At 35.3% G+C, this 26,104-nt stretch overlaps 1 protein-coding gene across 1 annotated transcript in view; it reads left to right on the top strand.

Moving 5' to 3' along the window:
• Positions 1-203: 203 nt before the first annotated feature.
• Positions 204-26,104, top strand: part of LOC132495670 (platelet glycoprotein 4) — a 61,421-nt gene continuing 35,520 nt past the window's right edge. The window contains exon 1 of the mRNA XM_060107553.1: positions 204-291. The gene's annotated coding sequence lies outside the window, so the exon portion shown is untranslated. The remainder of the gene's footprint in view (positions 292-26,104) is intronic.

Below are 26,104 nucleotides of genomic sequence, written 5' to 3'. Positions count from 1 at the left end.
ACGAGCATTTCCCCAGACCTCTGAAACTTCATCTGCTAAATGATTAAGACTAGATGATTCTTAAAATTCCTTCACATTTTGTAATATAAAGGTCACAAACGAGAGAGAGAAGAAATGTGTCACACATGGAAGTGGGTAAAAGGTCTTTGAACTAACAGTCACAGCTATTTATATCTGAGTAAATGTGAATGTCCTGTGAGCCTGGAGACTTGTGGTTGTTTACACTGGGATCTTCATGTAGAATTGTCCTCTGTGTCTGAGCTACACCTCTAAAATATGACCTCCTTGAAGGTAAGCGTTGCTAAACTATCCAAGCCAATTTGGGCACACACTATTATTGGGTGATCTTGTTAAATACTGGTAGCTTCCAATAAACAACAGTAGGGTGAGCTATAGATCTCTTCGAAAGACAGCTACAGAGAAACCTTCTCAGAATTGGCTTCTGATGGAAGGAGTTAAGTAGCCAGCAGGAACCCAACCTGCTCCATGTGCTCTGTGACACCCAGTCCTTTTAAGTATCCCAGTAGTTCTTGCATGGAAGATTCCTCAGAGGCACAGACTTAACATACTAACTACAGAATTCAGCTAACCATCCAGTCCCAGTCAGGCAACGAGGAATGCCATGAAATCAAGAGCTGGACAATGGGCCATTTCTGAACTGGGCTTAGTGGGTTTTTATAGCCTATAATGTGAGGGTAGAGACTTAGGCCAGTAATATTTCTAGCCAATTCGTAAATCTTTTGAGACCATTAATTCCAGCAGTAAAAACCTCATTGTTACATTTATTATGAAAATTTCCAGATTTTAGAAGATAAAGATAACTAAATTACAGATTTTGATTACACGCTAAGTAAACAGTTCTAGAATGAATATTCACAACTAGAACAATATTCACAACTGCCCATTTCGAGATGGTAGATTAAAAGTCTTCAGTACTCCCTCATTGCATTTCATATGTGAGTATTTGAAGTTCATTACAGAAAACCTCACTGTAGGGATCATGCTTTCTTCTTCTCTGTGACAGGATTCTAGGCACACAGTGGCCACATCATGAATATTCATTGAGTATGTGTGTGTGTGTGCATGAGGATGCATGTCATCAACTTTAACCTTTACAGAATTATTGCCTTAAGAGATATGGGGAAAATCATACATTTTTTTGTCTAATGTAGCGTATACTGTAATGGCTTGATTGGCTTTTAGAATATCTTTTTGTCTTAGTTTCTTTATTCTTATGAGTTGCATATATAATAGCATACTCACCAAATATTGCTAATCTTACATGACAAAAGAATGTCATAACTATCATAAAACTGAACTTGTTCATTTTGCAAGACCCTGCCCAACGTTGCTAGCATCTCCAGCTTTCCACAAACTAGAATATTCCCTGATGCTTTGTTTCTTATCCTAAAGACCAGTGTGCGTGTTGTTATGTGGTTCCTAGGAAGACTGTAATGTCCTAAAGACGAAAGATGAAAAGAGTCAAGGGAATTGCTATGAGAAAATAAGTAGGGATATCCCTGGAGAAGGAGTTGCCTCTGTGTTCTTTTAAATGTCGCAGAGTAATTGTTTCTTTTTTTAAGGAAAGAAACAGGGGAAAGAGCAGCTCATTTTCAAGCTGGAGAGCTTGGCAAATATAGGCTGCAGGGTTTACTTTGGTTTAGGAATCCCACTGCCTCACTGTTGATGCAACAGGATATAGGAAGTAACGTCAAAAAATTAGCCATTAGATTAAAGCCAATTTTCCGTTTGCAAATCACTCCTATGAGGTTTTTCATGGCAAGAACTAGCTACATAGAATGAAAATGGGAGGCATAGAAAACCAGGTGTAAGAATTAGATAAAAATTTACAGATTCCAGACATAATCGTTTTATTGGTCTCATATAACCATTACTATTAATGACATTTTATTTCAATCCATATTATGATACAGTGTTCTATAGGAACAAACAACATTTGTATACCTTAAATTTATTTCACTGTGTTTATCTTAAATAGTTGTAAACTGTGAATTAAAATTGAAGGCAGTGGTTTGCCTCAGTGGGTATTGTATGAAGATAGTATACTAAAGAAAGTGTGTAACATAGACAGGGACAGGAAATGTCAATACAAGCTCATTCAAGGAATAATTCATAACCTTGCACCTCACACCTATACAATTCTATTTGACATTTTGGTAGTTAATTGTTATTTAAGCATTCCAGACAACCCATAATTAAATATTTTGATCCAAAATCACAAAACAATTACTGACTTAAAATTATGTATGTTACCTAAATGTAAATAATTAGAAAACAAAAAACTTGAAATGACATGCTGTATAGTAATGCTACTAAACATATATTTTTATTTTTAACATCTTTTTTGGAGTATAATTGCTTTACAGTGGTGTGTTAGTTTTTGCTTAATAACGAAGTGAATCAGCTATACATATACATATATCCCCATATCCCCTCTCTATTGTGTCTCCCTCCTTCCCACCCTCCCTATCCCACCCCTCTAGGTGGTCACAAAGCACCGAGCTGATCTCCCTGTGCTAGGCGGCTGCTTCCCACTAGCTATCTATTTTACATTTGGTAGTGTATATAAGTCCATGCCACTCTCTCACTTTGTCCCAGCTTACCCTTCCCCCTCCCCATATCCTCAAGTCCATTCTCTACATCTGCATCTTTATTCCTGTCCTGTCGCTAGGGTCTTCAGACCTTTTTTTTTTTGTAAGATTCCATATATATGTGTTAGCATATGGTATTTGTTTTTCTCTTTCTGACTTACTTCACTTTGTGTGACAGACTCTAGGTCCATCCACCTCACTACAAATAACTCAATTTCGTTTCTTTTTATGGCTGAGTAATATTCCACTGTATATATGTGCCACATCTTCTTTATCCATTCACAAACAGATATATTTTTATGTGAAAAGTCAAGGACTTTGTGAATGTCAGCATTATGTACATGACTTTGGAGAGTTGGATTATGTGTTGCATCTTGTTTATTCATTCAACAAATATTTGTCTGCCCATCACATACTGCACATTGACCATTTTCTGTACCTAATTTCATCCACTTAGCACTTTGATCAATTAATTCCCCAGCATAAATATCATTATTTAATAAATTAAATCTATCAATATAGGGGATGTTATATAGGGGTCACTGCTCTACTTGGTAATCAGGGAATCTTCCACTGAGTTTGGTACCACAGGTTCTCATGTTTTTCCCTTAAGGATAATGAAAGATCAGTGGACTCCTATGTATCTGAAGTGTGTGGAGTCTTAGGTTGCTTAGAAACTCGGTGACTATATGCTTGTGATGGCAACCCAATTTATCAGTGAATGCAAAAGTAACTTAGTTGGCATTTTGCCAAATCTCCATATTTTGCTAGTAAGACTATTCAGATCAGCTCTTCTATCACATAAGTATTTATTATTCACACAATCAAACTAAATAATACTACAACTTACCAAATTTTGAAAAGAATAATTTATAGTTTATAATAGATAGCAAATATATGAAAATTTAGCTTAAATTCACTATGTAATTTTAGTTATTTCAAATTTGTTATGTCAGCTGGTTATTATCTCATTGCCTAAACTGCCTCATATACGTGTAAGTTTTGCCCTAAATTAGAAGCATGGGAAAGTTAGACTAGTACAGTATATAATCTATGTGTTAATAAAAAAGTCTCTATAAAATTTGACTTCTATTAATCTATACAAATGCATAAATTTAACCATACATGTATATGTAGTACATTTTAATGATATTTTCATTTTACATTACTAACCCCTTTTTCACATATAAATATAATATATTAAAAATATTATTTACCATATTATTTCTCTTTAAAATCTTAAGTCTTAAGTAATATGCCATGTAATTTGTACACACAAATGCATTAGAAAATTAATGTATTAGAAAAGCACATTTTTGCAATAATGGAAAAGACATTAGGGAATGTACTCTCAACTTCAGTCTAAGTATTTGCTCCTTGTGGTACATTTTCAACTATTTTGCCCCTTCTAATTTAAGGCATGTTTTTAGCTTTTAATAATACCATCTGTTTATTAGTTTTTTACATACTCATGCTATATAAAAACTGTAATCTTCTCTGTACCTCTTCATATGTAGGCACTGTATTTATCGTATCTCCTATTGATTCCAACTCTCATGTTTATCACAGCCAAAAGCACAGGTAGAGCTGGCAGCCTCTCCTGAGACTAGACTGCTACAAAGTTCTAGTTACTGTCATTTTCCCATGGGTTTTGACATTTATGCATTTTGTTTTGATATTTAAGAGGTTATCATATTACAGGTTCTCTTGAGAATAAAAGAATCAGTGTGACTCAGGCTTTTATGTGACAAGGATGCATTCGGTGATATTTTCGATTTTTCATTATTCTTGATTTCTACAGAATTCTGCAATTGATCAAATTTTTCAGTCCTCTAGTATGTCAGTTCATCTGGGCAGTGCCCATGTTACTGATGCTATATCTCATTTCACAGATGGAAACAAGTATGAGGACAAAACTTGAATTGTTTTCCTTGAATTAACTGCTGTCAGAACAGAAAAGCCAGTTCCATGGGGTCCTTATTTAAGGCTCCAGTGACTAGACTACATTGGCACCCTCAACAGAGGTGCATTTTGTTGTCAGATAAAGGCCTGCTGTTTTTTAACAAAATAAGTGAGCAGTCCGGTACAAATCCACTAAACAACCCAAAGGAATCAAACTATCAGCAAGGGATCACACGTGTTAGTTTATAAAGAGATAGGAGATTGGCATGTAAAATTAAATCGTAGAGTAAAATATTAAGGAGACTTGGACTAGGCAAAAAAACGCAGTACAAGGAATGATCTACATTTTATATTTAATCGTGGTTTTTGGTGTGTGATTGAAGTACTGTCACAAATTTACAAAATCTTCCATTTAATCAATATGTCTATTCCTGGCAACTGGAGACATAAGCACAGTTGGCACATTTGATCGTTTAAAACGTTTGGGAAAAAACTTATTGTGTAGTCGCATGTCATTTGTCCTTGTATTGCAGTTACTCAATAAATATTTGTGGAACAAAAGAAGTAAGCCCTTCTGAAGAATATTTTCCAGTGTGGAAGAGTCAGACTGTTTAACACATTCAGATTCTTGCTTAAAGTAGACTACATCTGTTCTTTATTCCATTACATGCCTGCTGTCTACTAAACGTAAAAGATGCACATCTGGAAAATAACCAGTCCTTTTAAATTTGATGTTGGATAACCTGGAAAAGTAAATATACTCTTCTACCAAAGTATTTAACATACCCATGTCTCTTTAATGTATGTTGGGGTACTTGTAGTATAGGTTTTTCAGCATTTATTCAATGAATATTTGAGCACCTATTATGTGTCAGGCACTATTGTAGAATCTGGCATATTACCAAACACAGATCCCAGTGAATACATTATAGGGAGTTTCATTGGGACCTACTCCCTTGCAACTCATTAGTGAGCAAATAAATAATGAATTGAGCTTTTTTACGATACTTTGTACAAGTAGGACACTAAAGTATTCTGGAGATATAGAGATGAATAAAATATAGTCACGTGATATTTTGTATGTGCTTAATATTAAAACCTCTGTTGCATATATTATAGAAAACCATGTTGCAGGGGTTTTTTTTTTCTTTGTTTACTTTTTTTAGGAATCTACTGATTAAATCATATTTCTTGAGCACACTTAATGAGCAAGAAATTTGGTTATATGTTTAGTTGTTTAAAATATATGTGATCGGGGCTTCCCTGGTGGCGCAGTGGTTGAGAGTCCGCCTGCCGATGCAGGGGACACGGGTTCGTGCCCTGGTCCGGGAGGATCCCACATGCCGCGGAGCAACTGGGCCCGTGGGCCATGGCCACTGAGCCTGCGCGTCCGGAGCCTGTGCTCCGCAGCGGGAGAGGCCACAACAGTGAGAGGCCCGCGTACCACAAAAAAAAATAATAATAATAATAAAATAAAATATATGTGATCTACAGTCCATATTTTACATAGAATCTCCGGGTATCAGTTTGAGTACTTTCAACTCAAACTAGCTGAATTGATACAGGGATATGAGGGGCCCACTTGATTGAAAACTTCAGAGTTAGCACCCTTCAGGCACAGTTGGATCTAAGTGCTGTCTCTTCTGATTTTTCTTGGCTCTTCCCTTTATTTGGGTGTTGGCTTTTACCCTGGTTGGCCTCCCTTGAAGTTTTGAGATGGTTCCTGGCAGCATGAGTACATGTTCCCTTATTCTTACACATTCTTACATATAGAGTATGTGAATGGGGAAAGATGATAGTGGGAAGATCAACTCCCACCCATACTGAGCAAAGGAGCCTAGGTTTTGTGAGTCCTGAGGAGACATATGTTCTTATAACACTAAACTTTTGATAACACTTTAACTTATAACAAATAAATAGGGATTTAATTAAATAAAGGAAAATATTAAATAGAACACTGACATCTTTAGAGGCAATATCATGTTAGTACCATGTTAGTACCATGTTAATACATGTTTTATAAATCAAAATATGTAGGTAGCTTTTGAATCATTCCTTCTGTACTCAATATTGAGGCGCATCTCTGAAAGCAAAGTCAGCTGCTTGTGGCTTCCGGAACACTAGTTGCTTCTCACTACACAGGATGTACTAAGGATCTGAGGATAAGTTCTTGAAGAAACATTACTATCTTCCTTTCCTCTGGGAGATTCTTAAGCATGTAGAAATGTCCCATCGAGATTATGATTTAGTCAATCAAAATGGGTGAATTTAGTTATACTTACTCATTATGTTTCATCTTTAAAAAATTGAAGCCAATCTCCTAAAACATGTCTTAACACATGCATGTTGGAATTTTTCAAAAAACAGATATTGTCTATTTTCAGTTTTAATTTTATTCACCTAAGATTGGAGGAAGATTGCCTGAAAGGGTGACATCTTCAATGGTAGAATGTTTTATCATAGAAAGAAAAGGTTTTCCCTGTAATTAATTGGCACCAAAAGACTTAAAAAGGAAAATCACCACAGTATTTTTTCCCTAACCTAAATGGCATGGCAAATAAGCCAAAGAAAGTTTAGTAAAGTTTAGTTTAATCTTTCTTTTTTTTTTTAGTTCATAGCTTGAAGAATTTAAATATTTTCTACACAGGATGGTAAATAAATATGAGCTTAAAAGAATAAGTGGCAGAATAAGGTTCAGTTGTAACTAAAATATTTTTTGGTAATATTTGGAAACCCGTGATTGTGTATTGAACTGCCATCAGGAGGTAGATGTCTTTCAAAACAGAAATACCCGTAAAGTGGATAATGTGAGTGTATCAATAAAAGAAGTGAAGGAATCATCTCACACCAGTCAGAATGGCCATCATCAAAAAATTTAGAAACAATAAATGCTGGAGAGGGTGTGGAGAAAAGGGAACACTCTTGCCCTGCTGGTGGGAATGTGAATTGGTACAGCCACTATGGAGAATAGTATGGAGGTTCCTTAAAAAACTACAAATAGGGCTTCCCTGGTGGCGCAGCGGTTGAGAGTCCGCCTGCTGATGCAGGAGACGCTGGTTCGTGCCCCAGTCCGGGAAGATCCCACATGCCGCGGAGCGGCTGGGCCCATGAGTCATGGCCGCTGAGCCTGCGCGTCCGGAGCCTGTGCTCCGCAACGGGAGAGGCCACAACAGTGAGAGGCCCGCGTATCGCAAACAAACAAACAAACAAACAAAAAACTACAAATAGAACTACCATATGACCCAGCAATCCCACTACTGGGCATATACCCTGAGAAAACCATAATTCAAAAAGAGTCATGTACCAACATGTTCATTGCAGCTCTATTTACAATAGCCAGGAGATGGAAACAACCTAAGTGTCCATCATCGGATGAATGGATAAAAAGATGTGGCACATATATACAATGGAATATTACTCAGCCATAAAAAGAAACGAAATTGAGCTATTTGTAGTGAGGTGGATGGACCTAGAGTCTGTCATACAGAGTGAAGTAAGTCAGAAAGAGAAAGACAAATACCATACAGTAACACATATATATGGAATCTAAGAAAGAAAAAAAAATGTCATGAAGAACCTAGGGCTAAGATGGGAATAAAGACACAGACCTACTAGAGAATGGACTTGAGGATATGGGGAAGGGGAAGGGTGAGCTGTGACAAAGTGAGAGGGTGACATGGACATATATACACTACCAAACATAAAATAGATAGCTAGTGGGAAGCAGCCGCCTAGCACAGGGAGATCAGCTCGGTGCTTTGTGACCACCTAGAGGGGTGGGATAGGGAGGGTGGGAGGGAGGGAGATGCAAGAGGGAAGAGATATGGGAACATATGTATATGTATAACTGATTCACTTTGTTACTAAGCAGAAACTAATATACCACTGTAAAGCAATTATACTCCAATAAAGATGTTTAAAAAAAAAAAAGAGTGAAGGAACAAATGAATTCATGGTTTCTGCTAATTTAGGAATAGCTGTGATTTTGTAAGTATAATTGCAGTAAGTTAATTTGGATGCAATTTCAAATTTACATACCTAAAACCACATTTAATTTTGAAAAACTATTAGAAAGATAATAATGAGATGTCAAATAAAAATCAACTGAGATAGATAAATGCAAGGTAAACCAAGGAAGAAAAGAAGGAAAAATGAAAACTGAGAATCTTGTGGAGGAGAGAAGCCTATACTGAAACTTATTATAAAAATAATATTTGGGGACAGACTTATTTATAACATGGGAAATATTTAGTGGTTTTTAATTTTGAGTTGCATGAAATGGTATGGTTTCCATATTTTTATGGGCTTATTTCACCTCCAAATATTACTCACTGTAGTCCTCATTTCTTCAACCTACTGTGATTATCCAGTTTTCCCTGTGGAGTTGTAGAAAATGAGAGGAAAAACAGGCCTGCAACAGTCTTGGATCATGTCCAGAAAATGTTTTTAGTCCTTGGACTACGTGGAGGATGGTGCCCCAAGCCTTGTATACACAGATTGGGAAAACAATGAGGATCTCAGCGTATTCACTCTCAACAGGAAAGCCCTGTGTCCTTAACAAAAGGTGTACTACAGAGTACACTAAAATGCACTCAGCATAAGCATCTCAATTCACATTTGTATCTTTACCCACAAACAGGAGGCAATGTGGAGTAGGACAGTTTGCTTGCTAAATACCACAACTGAGGGCCCTGGGCCCTGAAAGCCAGGAAAACGGTTGTGTTAGCAATCTCTGAGGATAAATGTACCAATCAACCAGTGCAAAACTAGGAGGACCAGTAGAGTCATTTAGGGTGACATTCCATAGCAATTCAGATTCCATAACCTGCTACTGTTTACTTAAATCACAACCTCCGGACAAAATAGAAGAGCAACATTCAGGAATCTGAAAGGGGATGGTGAGAATGAACATGATTTGAGTCCTTGGTCGCTTGTTGGAGAATGATGAGGACGACAGACACTTGCATAAAGACACGGCTGATGTTATTTAAACCTACTTCAGAATAGAAGATTTCTTTCTACTTAATCATAAGGTAAATTCCTTTATCAAGTCCATTGTCAGTGCCCCCTAATGTGAAACAAACTTTAATGATGCTACTAAAACGTTAGGGCTAAAATGAAGTTTAATAGGTAAGTTGAACTTCTCTATTATTCAAAATTTAAGTGTGCAGATACTAAAGGGAAGGTTTTACTGTACCCCTGACTAGTTGTCATTTCTTTCATTAGAGCAGATAACCAACTGTCACAGAGAAACATGCAGAACAGTTGCAGGGTTCTGATATTTTAGGATTCTGAATTTTTATGATATCTACCTTATGCATGATAGAATAGTGGTCTGTCACTTTTATTCTATTTGGATTTTAATGTTTATGATTTATAGAATATAATCATGAAAATAAGCTATATAGAAAGAAATTTAAATGATTTATAACACTTCCAGGAAAATATTTGCTTCTGGAAGTTTTATTTGATATATTAGATAGATACCCACACACACCCATACACTCTATATGTGGGTATGTATGTGTGTTCCACAGGTTTTTGTTTTGTTTTTACAGACTATTACACGAGGCTTTGTTCAAACTGAAAAATACATTTAGAGCAAGATGTTCCCACTTTGAATCCTTATGGATTCTTGGAAATCTTAAGAATTTATTTCAAGTTCTTCCAAGGAGTTCATTTGAGAAGCAGCACTCTAAACCAAACCCTTTGGTCTCTTGGAAGACAGAAAACTCTGGCTTAGCCACAAGCAAATCCTTCCCGTAAGCCCACTGAGAACCAACCTGGAAAATGACGATTTGATTTCACTATAGGGTTTGATAGGCTGTATAATATTTCTTTAAAGCTTCTAGCAGAAGCTGCTGTGCCACTCAAATGCAAGGTTTGTGCCAAATGTTTCTTCAAAGTGTCAGGGAAGAAGGATCAAACTTTTCCATTTTCAAGCAGACAAACAGAAAAAGAAAGGCATCAGAAATATCTTATTTCCTGTGTGGTGATTTCTAAGATAAATTATTGTTACGTGACATACTTCTTAGAAAGTATTTTATTTCTCAGCTTTAAAAAAGAATTTCATTAGGTATGCTTCCGTGTCCCTGGAAAAGTGTGTGTGTGTGCGTGCGTGTGTGTGTGTGCCTGTGCATGCACGTGTGTGAGTTTAACACTTTCAGGAATCTGACACCCAAGTGCTGTGTATCTCTAAATTTAACGGATTGTCAGATGGCATAGATGTCAATATAATTGTTTAAAAGACAGACTACAGAGTATGGTTAGTATGTCTGTTTATTTACTAAATGGAACAAAATCACTTTAAGTCTCATTATCCCTCTGATTTCTTTTCTGTTTTTATGCATTCATCACAATGAAAGCTTCTTAGCCTTTCAAAGCATATCACCTTGATCAAGCCATCAGCTAATGTGAATGTGTAAATTGATTTCTCTAACCCTTCTTAAAATTATTTTATTGATTTCCTTTTTAAGACCCCACTTCAGGGACTATTTATAGTGTAGATGACATTTCTCAACACAAAACTCTGTTGTACCCTCAATTCAATGAATTTTATATTTCTGCCATGGGAAATTATAAATTAATTGCTCACAGAATTTTTTTCAACCTTTTTCTGGTATTTGGTTAGCCAAATGCTTATTTTTGTAATTGATTATTGATTTTTTCTTATTATTTCATAACAACCTGCTTTGAGGTCTAGTTATTCTTTTACCTGAAGATTTCTGTTTTTTTCCCCCTAATAATTTCCTTTCCAGTGTATGAACACAAATTGTCCTGACAACTGTGCTGATCTTAACACTTCCTTAAGGTTCTTAGTATTGTTTAAATGTTGACTTTTCTCCACTCTCCTTAGAGAGTTAAGTCTGTTTTGCAAATGGTTCAAGTAAAGATAGGTGCGCCAACATATTTAGAAGGCCTGTGAAATTTACATATTGATCTGGCCCAGACCACATGAGAAGTATCCACATATACAGAGGTGCTGTCTTTAATCTGTCTTTTACACACAGCTCCTACCATGACTTCTATGAGACATATGGGGAAGTTTACTTTATATCACTAATGCAGTCAGTTTACTTTCATTGTGTGCTCTATTCATTAGATGACATAGCTTAAGTCTAAACTTTAATGACCCTGATGGTCTGCATTTTACCTTTAATGACGTCCTTTGAAATTTTCCTTTAAATGTGATATTAAAAACCTCCATTTTAATCTCTCACGCTTTCGCTGGCATTACCGTGTACTGCTATGTCTTGTGCATTTAATATTCTCTTTTAAAGTTATGTACATATATATTTATGTACATAAAATATATGTGAAGCCCCTCCTCACCACATGAAGCAGGTAGAACCTGCCATTGGTTTAATACTTCAATAAATGTAAGGCAGCTATTGAAAAAATAGGTATTTGTTTATATAGCACACACAATCAGGTGTCCTATGCAAGTGCATAAATATGTGTGTGTGTGTAAATCTTCATGATTAGTTAGCCCAAGGAAAGTGATAAGACGAATTTTGCCTTGTGGTTTTACACCGGTAACTAATGTTTTGAGATACTTTACAGTGTTATGTGTTACAGGTCTTCAGAATGAATTTTGTTTTAGCTAATCTCAAAATAATTCTGTTAACTGCCACTTACAGAATATGCTCACTGTTCGTTCCTTGTTTATTGTACTTAGATATCATTTTCTAAGAGCAGGTTATTTATAATTGTTATTCAATTTGAACAAATGTGTTGAAAAGAATACGTAAATGAGGTATTGATCAAGAACTTATTTATATATATTTTTTTTATTTCAGAAAAGAGTATAGGCTCTTCAGTCAGTCTTTCAGGGTTTTAATCCTTGTTTTGGCACATGCTAGCTGTGTGACCTCCACTAGTTGTCTAAAGAACATAGTAAGGTGGTGTGGTGGGTCAATGAGATAACTTATGTGAAACATTTATTTCAACAATTGGCAGACAGTAAGCCCCCAATACATGTTAACTCTGTTACCTTATCACCATCATAATTTATAGGTCTTTGATTGCCCATACAACTAGAATTACAAAGCATATGATACCAAAATTCTTTTCATTTGCTAGACTGTAAAAAAAAATGAATCAATTAAAAATTGTTATCTACTATATAGAATCTGCATACATCTTTACATTTTAAATTTAAATCTACCATATAACTTGATCTTCAGCTTGAGGCTGTAGGTAGGCTCTGTCGTTATTCTCTTTGACAAGAAAGGAAATCAGGAATATGAGGACTGTGTGCTGCCCAGTTCACAAAACCTATTATTATTAAAAGAGCTGTGGTCAGGACTTGGGCTGTGTGATTCCTCTTCTAGAACTCTTATTATGCCTGCGTTGTCTGCTTCTCAAATATGTTGCAATGTTTGTAATTACTCAACATATTTTACTCTTCCTCTTTTATTTCACAAGTGTTAAATTCCATGAATCAGCTCATCTAGAAATACCGTTCTAAAGGATCTTTTGAAACCATACAAATGCTAGAAGAAAGTTTATTATTTTTTATATTCTTGGAGAAAGACTTTCAAAGCATGACACAGTACTTAAAAGGAAAGTTAATGGCATAAAAATTGAAATTGTCAGTAATTTAAAAATACAATCAAAATAAAGTTTAAAATAGTCAAAAAAGTTTTAAAAACTGTCAAATGTCAGAAGACTGGCTATTTCCTTACTAGCTAATAAGGAAGGACAAACAAACCCACAGGGGGAAAAAAAGATGAACAAAGATATTATCACAAATATTAAAAAATATAAATGCCAATATGCTTAAGAAAATAGGTGAACCTTCACTCAATTAAATATTTACCGATAAAATAAGTACTTGTAAAAAACAAAGTTTAGTGTAAACCAGTGTGAGTGATGTATGGAGACAGGCATTTTTACACATTGCTGTGTACATGTATGAACAGAAATTTGGTAAAACTCCCCCTGCCAAAAAAGTGCATACTTTTAAATTTCACTTTCTGCTGTTTACTAGTGTCCTAGCACAGTAAACAAAACTATATGGGGACTTCCCTGGTGGTCCAGTGGTTAAGACTTCACCTTCCAATGCAAGGGGTGTGGGTTTGATCCCTGGTCAGGGAGATAAGATCCCACATGCCTTGCGGCCAGAAAACCAAAACATAAAACAGAAGCAATATTGTAACAAATTCAATAAAGACTTCATTCTCCATTTTTTGATTAAGAAAAGAAGAATAAGTAGTTATTTAACTCCTAATCCCCAGTCAATATAGCTAGCAGTGGTAACACCAGAAGTCATGGATGTCTGTCTGATTCCAAATTCTAAGTGGTCTTCCAGAAAAAAAAAAGAGTTCCCAAAGCACTGTGCCTAAGCTGACTTAAGCATATTGACAGTTTTATCTTTCATTCTACTAAATTTTATCTAGTGCTGTAGTGGATTTACAGAAGGCAAGGTATAGCCTCATATAAAAATATCCCTTCAAAATATTGCACATACATTATATTTTCAAAATGAAAACCCCAACATGCATTACTCAGAAATGGGTGCGGCAGTTTTCTGCCTTGTTCAAGGTGAATATTTTGCTCAAAATATAGATATATGGTTGCAGATTTTACTTAGCTCTAGAGTTCCTGGGTCTTATGTGCTAAGCTACTCAGAACGGTTGTCTATGGGATTGAACACTTAACAGCTGCCTCTGGGAATGTAAATTTGATTCTTTGGGCTGCTCATGGGAGGGTGTGACATTTTCCTCTCCAGAGACACAGTGTTTGAATGGCATTAGGCTACTGAGTAAATAGTGATCCAAGTAAGTTCAGTGTCAGCTTAGGCATCTATTTTACATGTATTTTTTCTGAATCATCTTTCTCTAACAGTGTTCAAATTTTCATTATAATTTAACTATCCTTGACTTCCCTGGTGGTCCAGTGGTTAAGAATCTGCCTTCCAATGCAGGTGAGGTGGGTTCCATCCCTGGTCAGGGAACTAAGATCCCACATGCTGCGGGGCAAGTAAGCCCGCGTGCCACAACTACTGAGCCCATGTGCCACAACGAAGAGCCCACACACTGCAATGAAAGATCCCGCATGCTGCAGCTAAGACCTGACACAGCCAAAATTTTAAAAAATAATAATTTTAACTAGCCTTTCAATATATTTAAAATATGCCGGAGTCCTGCTCCAGCGGGACAGGAGTTGCCTGAGGGGAAGACGGAGTCGGCGCGGACAGAGTACACGACACTCCTAGGTGCATGCAGATTCTGCCAATTTATTATATGGCACAGGGTTCTTTTATACACTTTCATTTTACCTTAGGCATAATAGGGGTAACATTAGGTCATTACATGTCGCAAAACTCTCTTGTTTGTGGTTATATGAATATGAGTCCTTTGAACTTTTCTTGGTTTCTCAGTTTCTGGGTATTGGCACGTTTTACTCACAGCTGTTACGTCCAGTTCTATTGAATATGGTCTTTTGGTTTCCGTTTCAAGATGTTAACATCATGTCCTTTTCATTATTATAAAGTTCAGGGTCCAAGATGTTCGGTTCTTCTATTAGCATATATAAAGATTACACAGGTCTTAACATTCTAATGTCATATTAATGGTCACCACAGTCTAGACATTGGTTAGATATTTAACCTGTCTTAACATAGTAATTATCTCCTAACTTCTTTTTCCATTTTGCTATTTCTTCCTCATTCCTAAAGGTCTTTAATTTTCTCTGATGAATTGGTGGGCACTTAACTGTAATAGGGGGCATGTCTGGATGGTTAAGAAAGTATTTACAAAATATGGCTTGCCCTACATTTATTCCTATGTCCATGCTATTATAGGTACTCTCTGCTTTATATGCTCCTGCCCTCCATTCAGGCCAATATTGCTCTTTCATTTTTGACTTTATTCTTAGGCAGTTTTTATACCAATACCACCAGTTCCTATAGATATCATAAATTCCCCATGGGGGCCAAAGATCTGTAAGTTTTTCCCTTAGGGTGGGGTTTCTTAATCGGAACATCCCCCTAGTGCCCGTTCTCACCCAATATGGGGGACGATGCGTTGGTAATGGGGTTGGTAAATGTGACACATCTATCTTTTTCCCTTGGGAAAAGCATCTATTACCTTGTTTTGGGGAAGCCCCCAGAACTTTAGACATGAACATCATACAAACAATTCCAATTAACTTTAACTGCATTATTTTCCCAGGTCCTTGGTGTGAGAAGCTTTGCTTTCTCATACTGCATTTTCCACCAGCTGTGCTGGGAGGCCTAGCTGTGCTAGGCCTTGCCTGCAGATCCAGGACGGTCTCCGACAAAAATATGCTGTTTAAAATGGCATCTGAACTCCTATATTGGTGGGCTATTTCTAAATTGTCACATTGGAGGGTTTGTGTATGTGTGTGTATCTGTGAGAAGGCCGAGAAGGAAATGTATCAAAGTAGCTTAAATACAATAAAATAGATACTCTTAATCAAAATAATTATTAAATTAGCTTTTATACTACCTTTTTATTAATACAACAAAGTTAAAAGGTCACAATTATAAGGGAATCATCTTTTTAAATTATCTGAAATCTCTGTAAGTTATTCTTTTTAAATGAAAAGCATCAATCGTAATGAGATTACAGAAGGCCATTTCTACTTTATTGTAATTAAATGATCAGATAATTTTTTTTAAATTCCAATATACCTGAAGACTTTTATAACTTATTATTAATTTTTAAATAAATTTGTCTGTAAAAATATCCTGGAAAGAGAAAGCAATGCTAGAGGGAAAAGAGTGCTTTGGATTCCTTTCCAGTTGTATTGCACGGCTAGCAAATGAGAGGATCCAACACAGGCCCAGAGGGGACAGCACGAGCAATCCAATGAGGACTGGTTTAAATACGATCTGATGAACTAAATGTATTTCTGTCTATTACTGTTAGGTTGTTGTCTTTCAAGCCTGACTTAGAGGCATTTATTTAGCTGGTCTGTCTGATAGATGACAGTTTAACCTTCTGAAGATTTTGATTTTTGCCTGTATGTTTCTGAGAATTTCTTTGTAAAAATGTATTTCTAATATTGAGGGTCTTTTTTATCCTCCCAAAGTGCAAGATTTTAAAATAATAACTTTCTTTTAAAGTAACTTTAGTATATGCTTTTTTTATATTAAAGGGTCATCCTAAATAGTAGAATTATTTAAATGTTATGTAACAGTTGTCTTTTTATCTGAAGAGATCTAAGAGAAATTTAATTTGGGGTGCTTTCATAGAAGGATTTTGCTGTGCTCATGAAACTTCTATAAAACTAAGAGAAAATAATAAACAGTGAAGAACTTCCACTTAGAACAATAGGCTATTTCCTTTTTTAAATATCTGTTTGTCATCCTTGTTGATTGACAGTCTCCAGTCATTTTTGCAATTGTTAGCCTCAACACACTTTAGATTTATGAAAAGTGCGTTTTGTTTAAACTTTATGAAATGAGGTTTTCAAGCAGGAAAGTTAGATTCTGATAATTCTGCCCAATCTACACTTTCCACCCCTGGGCCCAGTTTATCATCTGGAATAATGATTCTGTAGTAAAAGAGTATATTAGAGGCCACTCAGCAAGTTAGTTCCTTTTGTCTCTCTGGCCTCTGACTTACTTGGATGGGAAAATGTCCAAAAGAAAAAAAAAAGTACTGCAGAGGATCTCAGATATAGGTAATGGGTCCTTACCAGAACATAAAAATAGACTTGTAGGAGCCATATCAGTGGTGGGATGTGTGTGGGGTTTTTGTTTGTTTGTTTGTTTGTTTGAATTACTCTTGCAGCGAAACACTCACTGGGATCTGACGTCTGTCTGTCTGTCTCGTTTTTTTTTTTTTTTCTTCTTAAAGCATATTTAAACTCACACTTTTTATAATGGGGATTTCAGTGTAGGGTTTTCTGCAGAATACCATTTGGTCCTCCTAAGAATTGACCGTTCAAATGTTGGAGCATTTGATTGAAAAATCCTTCTTAGCCTTTTTAAAGGTAAGTCATAATGATTTTTTTTTTAAATAAAAAGATTTCTATCTCCCAAATGATAGGAGATGACACTACTGTATAAACACCCGTTAGAAGTTATAGAACAGAAACAGCAAGCAGGAACTGTTTTCTTGAAGTCATTAGGCTTTTTTTAAAATGTAGGCTTGTGTTGTTTTCCAAGTTATCAATCTTCTTACCTTTTATGTTTAAAAAAATTGAAACCTTGTCCACCAGCCTATGACATTTTGTTTCTTGATGTTTAAAATCTTATGTTTATTTGTAAATATTTATTTGTTAATATTTAAAATGATGTACTATCCAATTTGATTATTGCAGAACTTTCATTGTCTACTTAGGCTATTTATACATGATTTTTAATTTAAATTATGAATGAAAATCAACATAAATAAAAACCAGTATAGTGGGATTAGTTCTTATAAATGACTTGCCACTCTATGCCAACATGCTTTCTAATATGCAATTGTTAACTACCTATTATTTTAGAGAGTCATTATTTTGTTCAATCTTCTATCTTAATTTCACAACTTTTAGTGAACCCAACTTTGTCTACATGGTTAAATGCAGTGCATGTTTTGGATATATTCTTATTAAGAATTTTTTAAAAATGAACAAAGATATTGTAATTGCTACTGGGGATGTTTAATTGTATTAATTCCAAATAATGATTCTGATTTATATAAATGTTTATAAATTATATAAAATTTGGTAACAGAATAAAAAAAATTCAAGTTTTTGGATATTTAGGAAGCTTATTACAAATATCAGCAAATTATTTTCTTGAATGATGATACAAAGTTTAAAGAACAAATCATAATAGAGAAATTAAAAGTTTTAATTTATAGTAAGTGAATTCATACATAATTGTAAATGGCATAAATTGTCTAGAGTAAATTTATAACAGTTTCTAGAATTGTAACATATTGAAAGATGTTTTTGAAATCTCTTCATGTACTTTTCAGTCCTTGACTGTGTAGTTTTAAATTAGGAAAAGAAACAGTGCTTTTAGTATTTGTTCAAAAAATAACCAAAATAATAATTTTTAAAAATATTGTTATGTAGTGAGTCCAGTGGTGGACTGGATTTTATGAGAAATTTTTTTCATTTACCAAAATCATTATGAGACTGGAACAATAAATCCAATACAAGATCATCAGAAGTTAAGCTGGGAGGAATAACCTAATTACAACTGGAGAGGTATTGGACAGAGTGTACTAAAAATTTTGGAATTTATTTTGGGAGTTATAGTTGCTACGCTTAATTTTTAAGAAAATGTTAGCAAAAAATACTTGTGGACTTTTTTTTTTTTCTTCCTGAAGTAATGGATTCTGTAACTATTTTCTGATTTAATTCAAACGTGTTTTAATTCACTGGCCCAAGTCATGGCTGAAAGTTTCAAGGAGCATTAGTTTAACCTAGAAGCTGCCTTTTCATTTGCATGATACTCTAAATCCTGGTATACATAAGAATAAACCATTTCATCAGACTTCATTGTAACCTAAGGGTTTTGGAAATAATCAATCATTCTTCTTTGTGTAACTTATATATATTTATTAGATTTAAAAAAAATAATACTTGGCCAATTTACAATAACATTTTACTATTATGTTATGGTTGTTCAATATAATATTCCATAATATTTCAAATAACATAACATGTGCTATGATAGGAATTTTTATTCATTACCTCATTGAGTTTTATTTAACATTTTTAACCATATATGATGTATTTATACCCATTTTAGAGAAAACTGAGCCAGAGAAAACTATAATGTTAGACTGCAAATTGAACCTAATTATTTGAATTCAAAGCTCAGAATCATAATTATTGCAAATCTTATAATATTCTACTGTTTACAGTAAGAGTTGGGTTGGGAAAAAAGAGATAATAGCATTTCTATCTAGGACTCAACAATCAAGAATGGCTCTAAATAATCCTATTTAAACTCTAAGAGAATCATTTCAAACCTATAGTAATCTCTATACTCAAGTACTCCAAAAACTACTCCAAAAAGGTTGGTTTGCTTCTAGAAGAACATTTAGTGTAATAATGAAGTCAATGTAATTATTGTTTTAATTTTCTAAGACTACCACAAAACAAGTTTTAAGTTGTTATACTTGAAAGGCATAATTTAGTAAAGTATATTATTTTTTGTATTATATATGTCTATAAACTTTTTTCTATTATATACGTTTAGCTCCATATATTCTGATAGGATGGAAATGCCCATATAAATTAAAAGGATTATGGTAACTTGAATAAGAGAAGGGGTCGGAGATCTCCTAATCTAGTTATTTAAACATTTTGCACGTAGCCATTGTGTTCTGTGGGGATGACTCAGAGCCCAAATGAGATGTGACTGGAAGGGGAAAGGGCCACAGTTCTTGCCAACTTTGACCAGAATAGCTATTCTTTTAACTATCTTTATATGTTGGGATTGTGTGTAAAATAAGTACTAGTCTAATGCCCTTCTGTTTCCACATAATGAAACACAAACAGATTTAAATGATTGATTTAACTAGCTTGATGTGAATCTGCATCTTACTCATGGATAGGGAATCATGGCTTTGTAAACACACCTAGATATCATATAAAGTAAGAGTGTGAACAGGAACTTAATTTGGAAAGCTAATTTTCATCATCCATATTCAACCTGTTGAATTAATCACCCCCAAAACTCTAAAACTGGGTTTTGTGGGCAGATACTGTATTTATTAGGTGAGAAAGACTGTGTATCAAAAGAATCACAGTGTGTGTCTAGTGGAAAACAGAGGTGTGTGATCTGGTTTCCTATTCCAAGGAAAAGTGGAAGGAAGGCTTATGGAGAGAATAGGAAATTTCTAACTCACTCATGAGTTAGAAAATGTCATCCAGGTCCTGGCATTCATTTATGGTACAAGTAAATACTCTTATAATCTGAAAATGTTAAAGTTTCGTAGTTCACATCACAGGAAACTGTACCTCTGGGTCATGCCTTTTCTGGGTGCAGTTTCCCAGGAAACACAGCTCTATCTGCACATGGGAATAATTACAGATTCTCTGGGAACATTATTATTCTGAACTACTAATGGAGACGCTTCTTATAGCTCAGTCTCAGTTCCTACCAGCAGGTTTCCAACATAGTGGAATGGCATAACACTCAAAAGCTCATCTAGAAACATTTCGTAGATATGACAGCAAAAAAAGAAACAGCCACGTGTACATAAACTCATGAATTCTACAAAAGGAATAGGACTTAATGTCTGTGAACTGATAGGATACAGCTGATCTCCATATAGACTCAAGAAAGTAATGGGATTAGTGAAATCTTAAAACATTTCTTTTTATTTTCTCTTCCTTCTTCTTATAGGTCTCAAAAATCTGTTTTCTTCCGTGTACCTTTGATTATTTTTTGTTTTCTAAATTTAAGTATTTTAAGCAAGCAGTAAGTTATTACAGATAGCAATGTCTTATTTTTTGTTTCTTTGTTTATGTTTGAGTAAAATGTGCTTTCTTTTTTTTCCTTTTTCTTTTTTTTTTTTTACATCTTTATTGGAGTATAATTGCTTTACAATGGTGCGTTAGTGTCCACTTTACAACAAGGTGAATCAGTTATACATATACATATGTTCCGATATCTCTTCCCTCTTGCATCTCCCTCCCTCCCACCCTCCCTATCCCACCCCTCTAGGTGGTCACAAAGCATCGAGCTGATCTCGCACTCTCACACTTTGACACAGCTAACCCTTCCCCCTCCCCATATCCTCAAGTCCCTTCTCTAGTAGGTCTGCGTCTTTATTCCTGTCTTACCTCTAGGTTCTTCATGACATTTTTTTTCTTAGATTTCATATTTGTGTTAGCATACGGTATTTGTCTTTCTCTTTTTGACTTATTTCACTCTGTATGACAGAATCTAGGTCCATCCACCTCACTACAAATAACTCAATTTCGTTTCTTTTTATGGCTTAGTAATATTCCATTGTATATATGTGCCACATCTTCTTTATCCATTCATCTGATGATGGGCATTTACGTTGCTTCCATCTCCTGGCTATTGTAAATAGAGCTGCAATGAACATTTTGGTACGTGACTGTTTTTTTTTTTTTTTTAAGTTTCTGCTTTATAACAAAGTGAATCAGTTATACATGTACATCTGTTCCCATATCCCTTACCTCTTGCGTCTCCCTCCACCCACCCTCCCTATCCCACCCCTCCAGGCGGTCACAAAGCACCGAGCTGACCTCCTTATGCTATGCGGCTGCTTCCAGTAGCTATCTACCTTACGTTTGGTAGTGTATATATGTCCATGCCTCTCTCTCGCTTTGTCACAGCTTACACTTCCCCCTCCCCCATATCCTCAAGTCAATTCTCAAGTAGGTCTGTGTCTTTTTTCCTGTCTTACCCCTAGGTTCTTCATGACATTTTTTTTTCTTAAATTCCATATATATGTGTTAGCATACAGTATTTGTCTTTCTCCTTCTGACTTACTTCACTCTGTATGACAGACTCTAGGCCTATCCACCACATCAGAAATAGCTCAATTTTGTTTCTTTTTATGGCTGAGTAATATTCCATTGTATATATGTGCCACATCTTCTTTATCCATTCATCCAATGATGGACACTTACGTTGTTTCCATCTCCGGGCTCTTGTAAATAGACCTGAAATGAATATTTTGGTACATGACTCTTTTTGAATCATGGATTTTCAGGGTATATGCCCAGTAGAGGGATTGCTGGGTCATATAGTAGTTCTATTTGTAGTTTTTTAAGGAACCTCCATACTGTTCTCCATAGTGGCTGTACCAATTCACATTCCCACCAGCAGTGCAAGAGTGTTCCCTTTTCTCCACACCCTCTCCAGCATTTATTGTTTCTAGATTTCTTGATGATGGCCATTCTGACTGGTGTGAGATGATATCTCATTGTAGTTTTGATTTGCATTTCTCTAATGATTAATGATGTTGAGCATTCTTTCATGTGTTTGTTGGCAGTCTGTATATCTTCTTTGGAGAAATGCCTATTTAAGTCTTCTGCCCATTTTTGGATTGGGTTATTTGTTTTTTTGCTATTGAGCTGCATGAGCTCCTTATAAATTTTGGAGATTAATCCTTTGTCAGTTGCTTCATTTGCAAATATTTTCTCCCATTCTGAGGGTTGTCTTTTGGTCTAGTTTATGGTTTCCTTTGCTGTGCAAAAGCTTTGAAGTTTCATTAGGTCCCATTTGTTTATTTTTGTTTTTATTTCCATTTCTCTAGGAGGTGGGTGAAAAAGGATCTTGCTGTGAATTATGTCATAGAGTGTTCTGCCTATGTTTTCCTCTAAGAGTTTGATAGTTTCTGGCCTTACATTTAGGTCTTTAATCCATTTTGAGCTTATTTTTGTGTATGGTGTTAGGGAGTGTTCTAATCTCATACTTTTAATGTAACTGTCCAGTTTTCCAAGCACCACTTATTGAAGAGACTGTCCTTTCTCCACTGTACATTCCTGCCTCCTTTATCAAAGATAAGGTGACCATATGTGCATGTGTTTATCTCTGGGCTTTCTATCCTGTTCCATTGATCTATGTTTCTGTTTTTGTGCCCGTACCATACTGTCTTGATTGCTGTAGCTTTGTAGTATAGTCTGAAGTCAGGGAGCCTGATTCCTCTAGCTCTGTTTTTCGTTCTCAAGATTGCTTTGACTATTCGGGGTCTTTTGTGTTTCCATACAAATTGTGAAATTTTTTCTTCTAGTTCTGTGAAAAATGTCAGTGGTTGTTTGATAGGATTGCATTGAATCTGTAGATTGCTTTGGGTAGTAGAGTCACTTTCACAATGTTGATTCTTCCAATCCAAGAACATGGCATATCTCTCCATCTATTTGTATCATCTTTAATTTCTTTCATCAGTGTCTTATAATTTTCTGCATACAGGTCTTTTCTCTCCTTAGGTAGGTTTATTCCTAGATATTTTATTCCTTTTTTGCAATGGTAAATGGGAGTTTTTTATTGATTTCACTTTCAGATTTTTCATCATTAGTGTATAGGAATGCCAGAGATTTCTGTGCATTAATTTTGTATCCTGCTACTTTACCAAATTCATTGATTAGCTCTGGTAGTTTTCTGGTAGCATCTTTAGGATTCTCTGTGTATAGTATCATGTCATCTGCAAACAGTGACAGCTTTACTTCTTCTTTTCCGATTTGGATTCCTTTTATTTCCTTTTCTTCTCTGATTGCTGTAGCTAAAACTTCCAAAACTATGTTGAATAAGAGTGGTGAGAGTGGGCGGCCGTGTCTTGTTCCTGATCTTAGTGGAAATGCTTTCAGTTTTTCACCATTTAGGACGATTTTGGCTGTGGGTTTGTCATATATAGCCTTTATTATGTTGAGGAAAGTTCCCTCTGTGCCTACTTTCTGAAGGGTTTTTATCATAAATTGTAGTTGAATTTTGTGAAAGCTTTCTCTGCATCTATAGAGATGATCATATGGTTTTTCTCCTTCAATTTGTTAATATGGTGTATCACATTGCTTGATTTGCGTATATTGAAGAATCCTTGCATTCCTGGAATAAACCCCACTTGATCATGGTGTATGATCCTTTTAATGTGCTGTTGGATTCTGTTTGCTAGTATTTTGTTGAGGATTTTTGCATCTATGTTCATCAGTGATAGTGGCCTGTAGTTTTCTTTCTTTGTGACATCCTTGTCTGGTTTTGGTATCAGGGTGATGGTGGCCTCGTAGAATGAGTTTGGGAGTGTTCCTCGCTCTGCTATATTTTGGAAGAGTTTGAGAAGAATAGGTTTTATCTCTTCTCTAAATGTTTGATAGAATTCACCTGTGAAGCCATCTGGTCCTGGGCTTTTGTTTTTTGGAAGATTTTTAATCACAGTTTCAACATCAGTGCTTGTGATTGGTCTGTTCATATTTTCTATTTCTTCCTGATTCAGTCTTGGCAGGTTGTACATTTCTAAGAATTTGTCCATTTCTTCCAGGTTGTCCATTTTATTGGCATAGAGTTGCTTATAGTAATCTCTCATGATCTTTCGTATTCCTTCAGTGTCAGTTGTTACTTCTCCTTTTTCATTTCTAATTCGATTGATTTGAGTCTTCTTCCTTTTTTTCTTGATGAGTCTGTCTAATGGTTTATCAATTTTGTTTATCTTCTCAAAGAACCAGCTTTTACATTTAATGATGTGTGCTATCGTTTCCTTCATTTCTTTTTCATTTATTTCTGATCTGATCTTTATCATTTCTTTCCTTCTGCTAACTTTGGGGTTTTTTTTTGTTCTTCTTTCTCAAATTGCTTTAGGTGCAAGGTTAGGTTGTTTATTCGAGATGTTTCCTGTTTCTTAATGTAGGATTGTATTGCTATAAACTTGCCTCTTAAAACTGCTTTTCCTGCATCCCATAGGTTTTGGGTTATCGTGTCTCCATTGTCATTTGCTTCTAGGTATTTTTTGATTTCCTCTTTGATTTCTTCTGTGATCACTTCGTTATTAAGTAGTGTATTGTTTATCCTCCATGTGTTTGTATTTTTTACAGATCTTTTCCTGTAATTGATATCTAGTCTCATAACGTTGTGTTCGGAAAAGATACTTGATACAATTTCAATTTTCTTAAATTTACCAAGGCTTGATTTGTGACCCAAGATATGATGTATCCTGGAGAATATTCCATCAGCACCTGAGAAAAATGTGTATTCTTTTGTTTTTGGATAGAATGTCCTATAAATATCGATTAAGTCCATCTTGTTTAATATATCATTTACAGCTTATGTTTCCTTATTTATTTTCATTTTGAGTGATCTGTCCATTGGTGAAAGTGGGGTGTTAAAGTCCCCTACTATGAATGTGTTACTGTCGATTTCCCCTTTTATGGCTGTTACTATTTGCCTTATGTATTGAGGTGCTCCTATGTTGGGTGCATATTTACAATTGTTATATCTTCTTCTTGGATTGATCCCTTGATCATTATGTAGTGTCCTTCTTTGTCTCTTCTAATAGTCTTTATTTTAAAGTCTATTTTGTCTACTATGAGAATTGCTACTCCAGCTTTCTTTTGGTTTCCATTTGCATGGAATATCTTTTTCCATCCCCTTACTTTCAGTCTGTATGTGTCTCTAGGCCTGAAGTGGGTCTCTTGTAGACAGCATATAAATGGGTCTTGTTTTTTTATCTGTCCAGCCAGTCTGTGTCTTTTGGTGGGAGCATTTAATCCATTTACATATAAGGTAATTATTGATACGTATGTTCCTATTCCCATTTTCTTAATTGTTATGGGTTTGTTATTGTAGGTCTTTTCCTTCTTTTGTGTTTCTTGCCTAGAGAAGTTCCTTTACATTTGTTGTAAACCTGGTTTGGTGGTGCTGAACTCTCTCAGCTTTTGCTTGTCTGTAAAGGTTTTAATTTCTCCATCAAATCTGAATGAGATCCTTGCTGGGTAGAGTAATCTTAGTTGTAGGTTTTTCTCCTTCATCACTTTAAAAATGTCCTGCCAGTCCCTTGTGGCTTGCAGAATTTCTGCTGAAAGATCAGCTCTTAACCTTATGGGGATTCCCTTGTGTGTTATTTGCTGGTTTTCCCTTGCTGTTTTTAATATGTTTTCTTTGTATTTAATTTTTGACAGTTTGATTAATATGTGTCTTGGCATAT

The sequence above is a fragment of the Mesoplodon densirostris genome, chromosome 9 (assembly GCF_025265405.1).
Source record: "Mesoplodon densirostris isolate mMesDen1 chromosome 9, mMesDen1 primary haplotype, whole genome shotgun sequence".
In the NCBI taxonomy this organism is placed as follows: Eukaryota; Metazoa; Chordata; class Mammalia; order Artiodactyla; family Ziphiidae; genus Mesoplodon; species Mesoplodon densirostris.
This window is presented reverse-complemented; position numbering and strand designations above follow the sequence as displayed.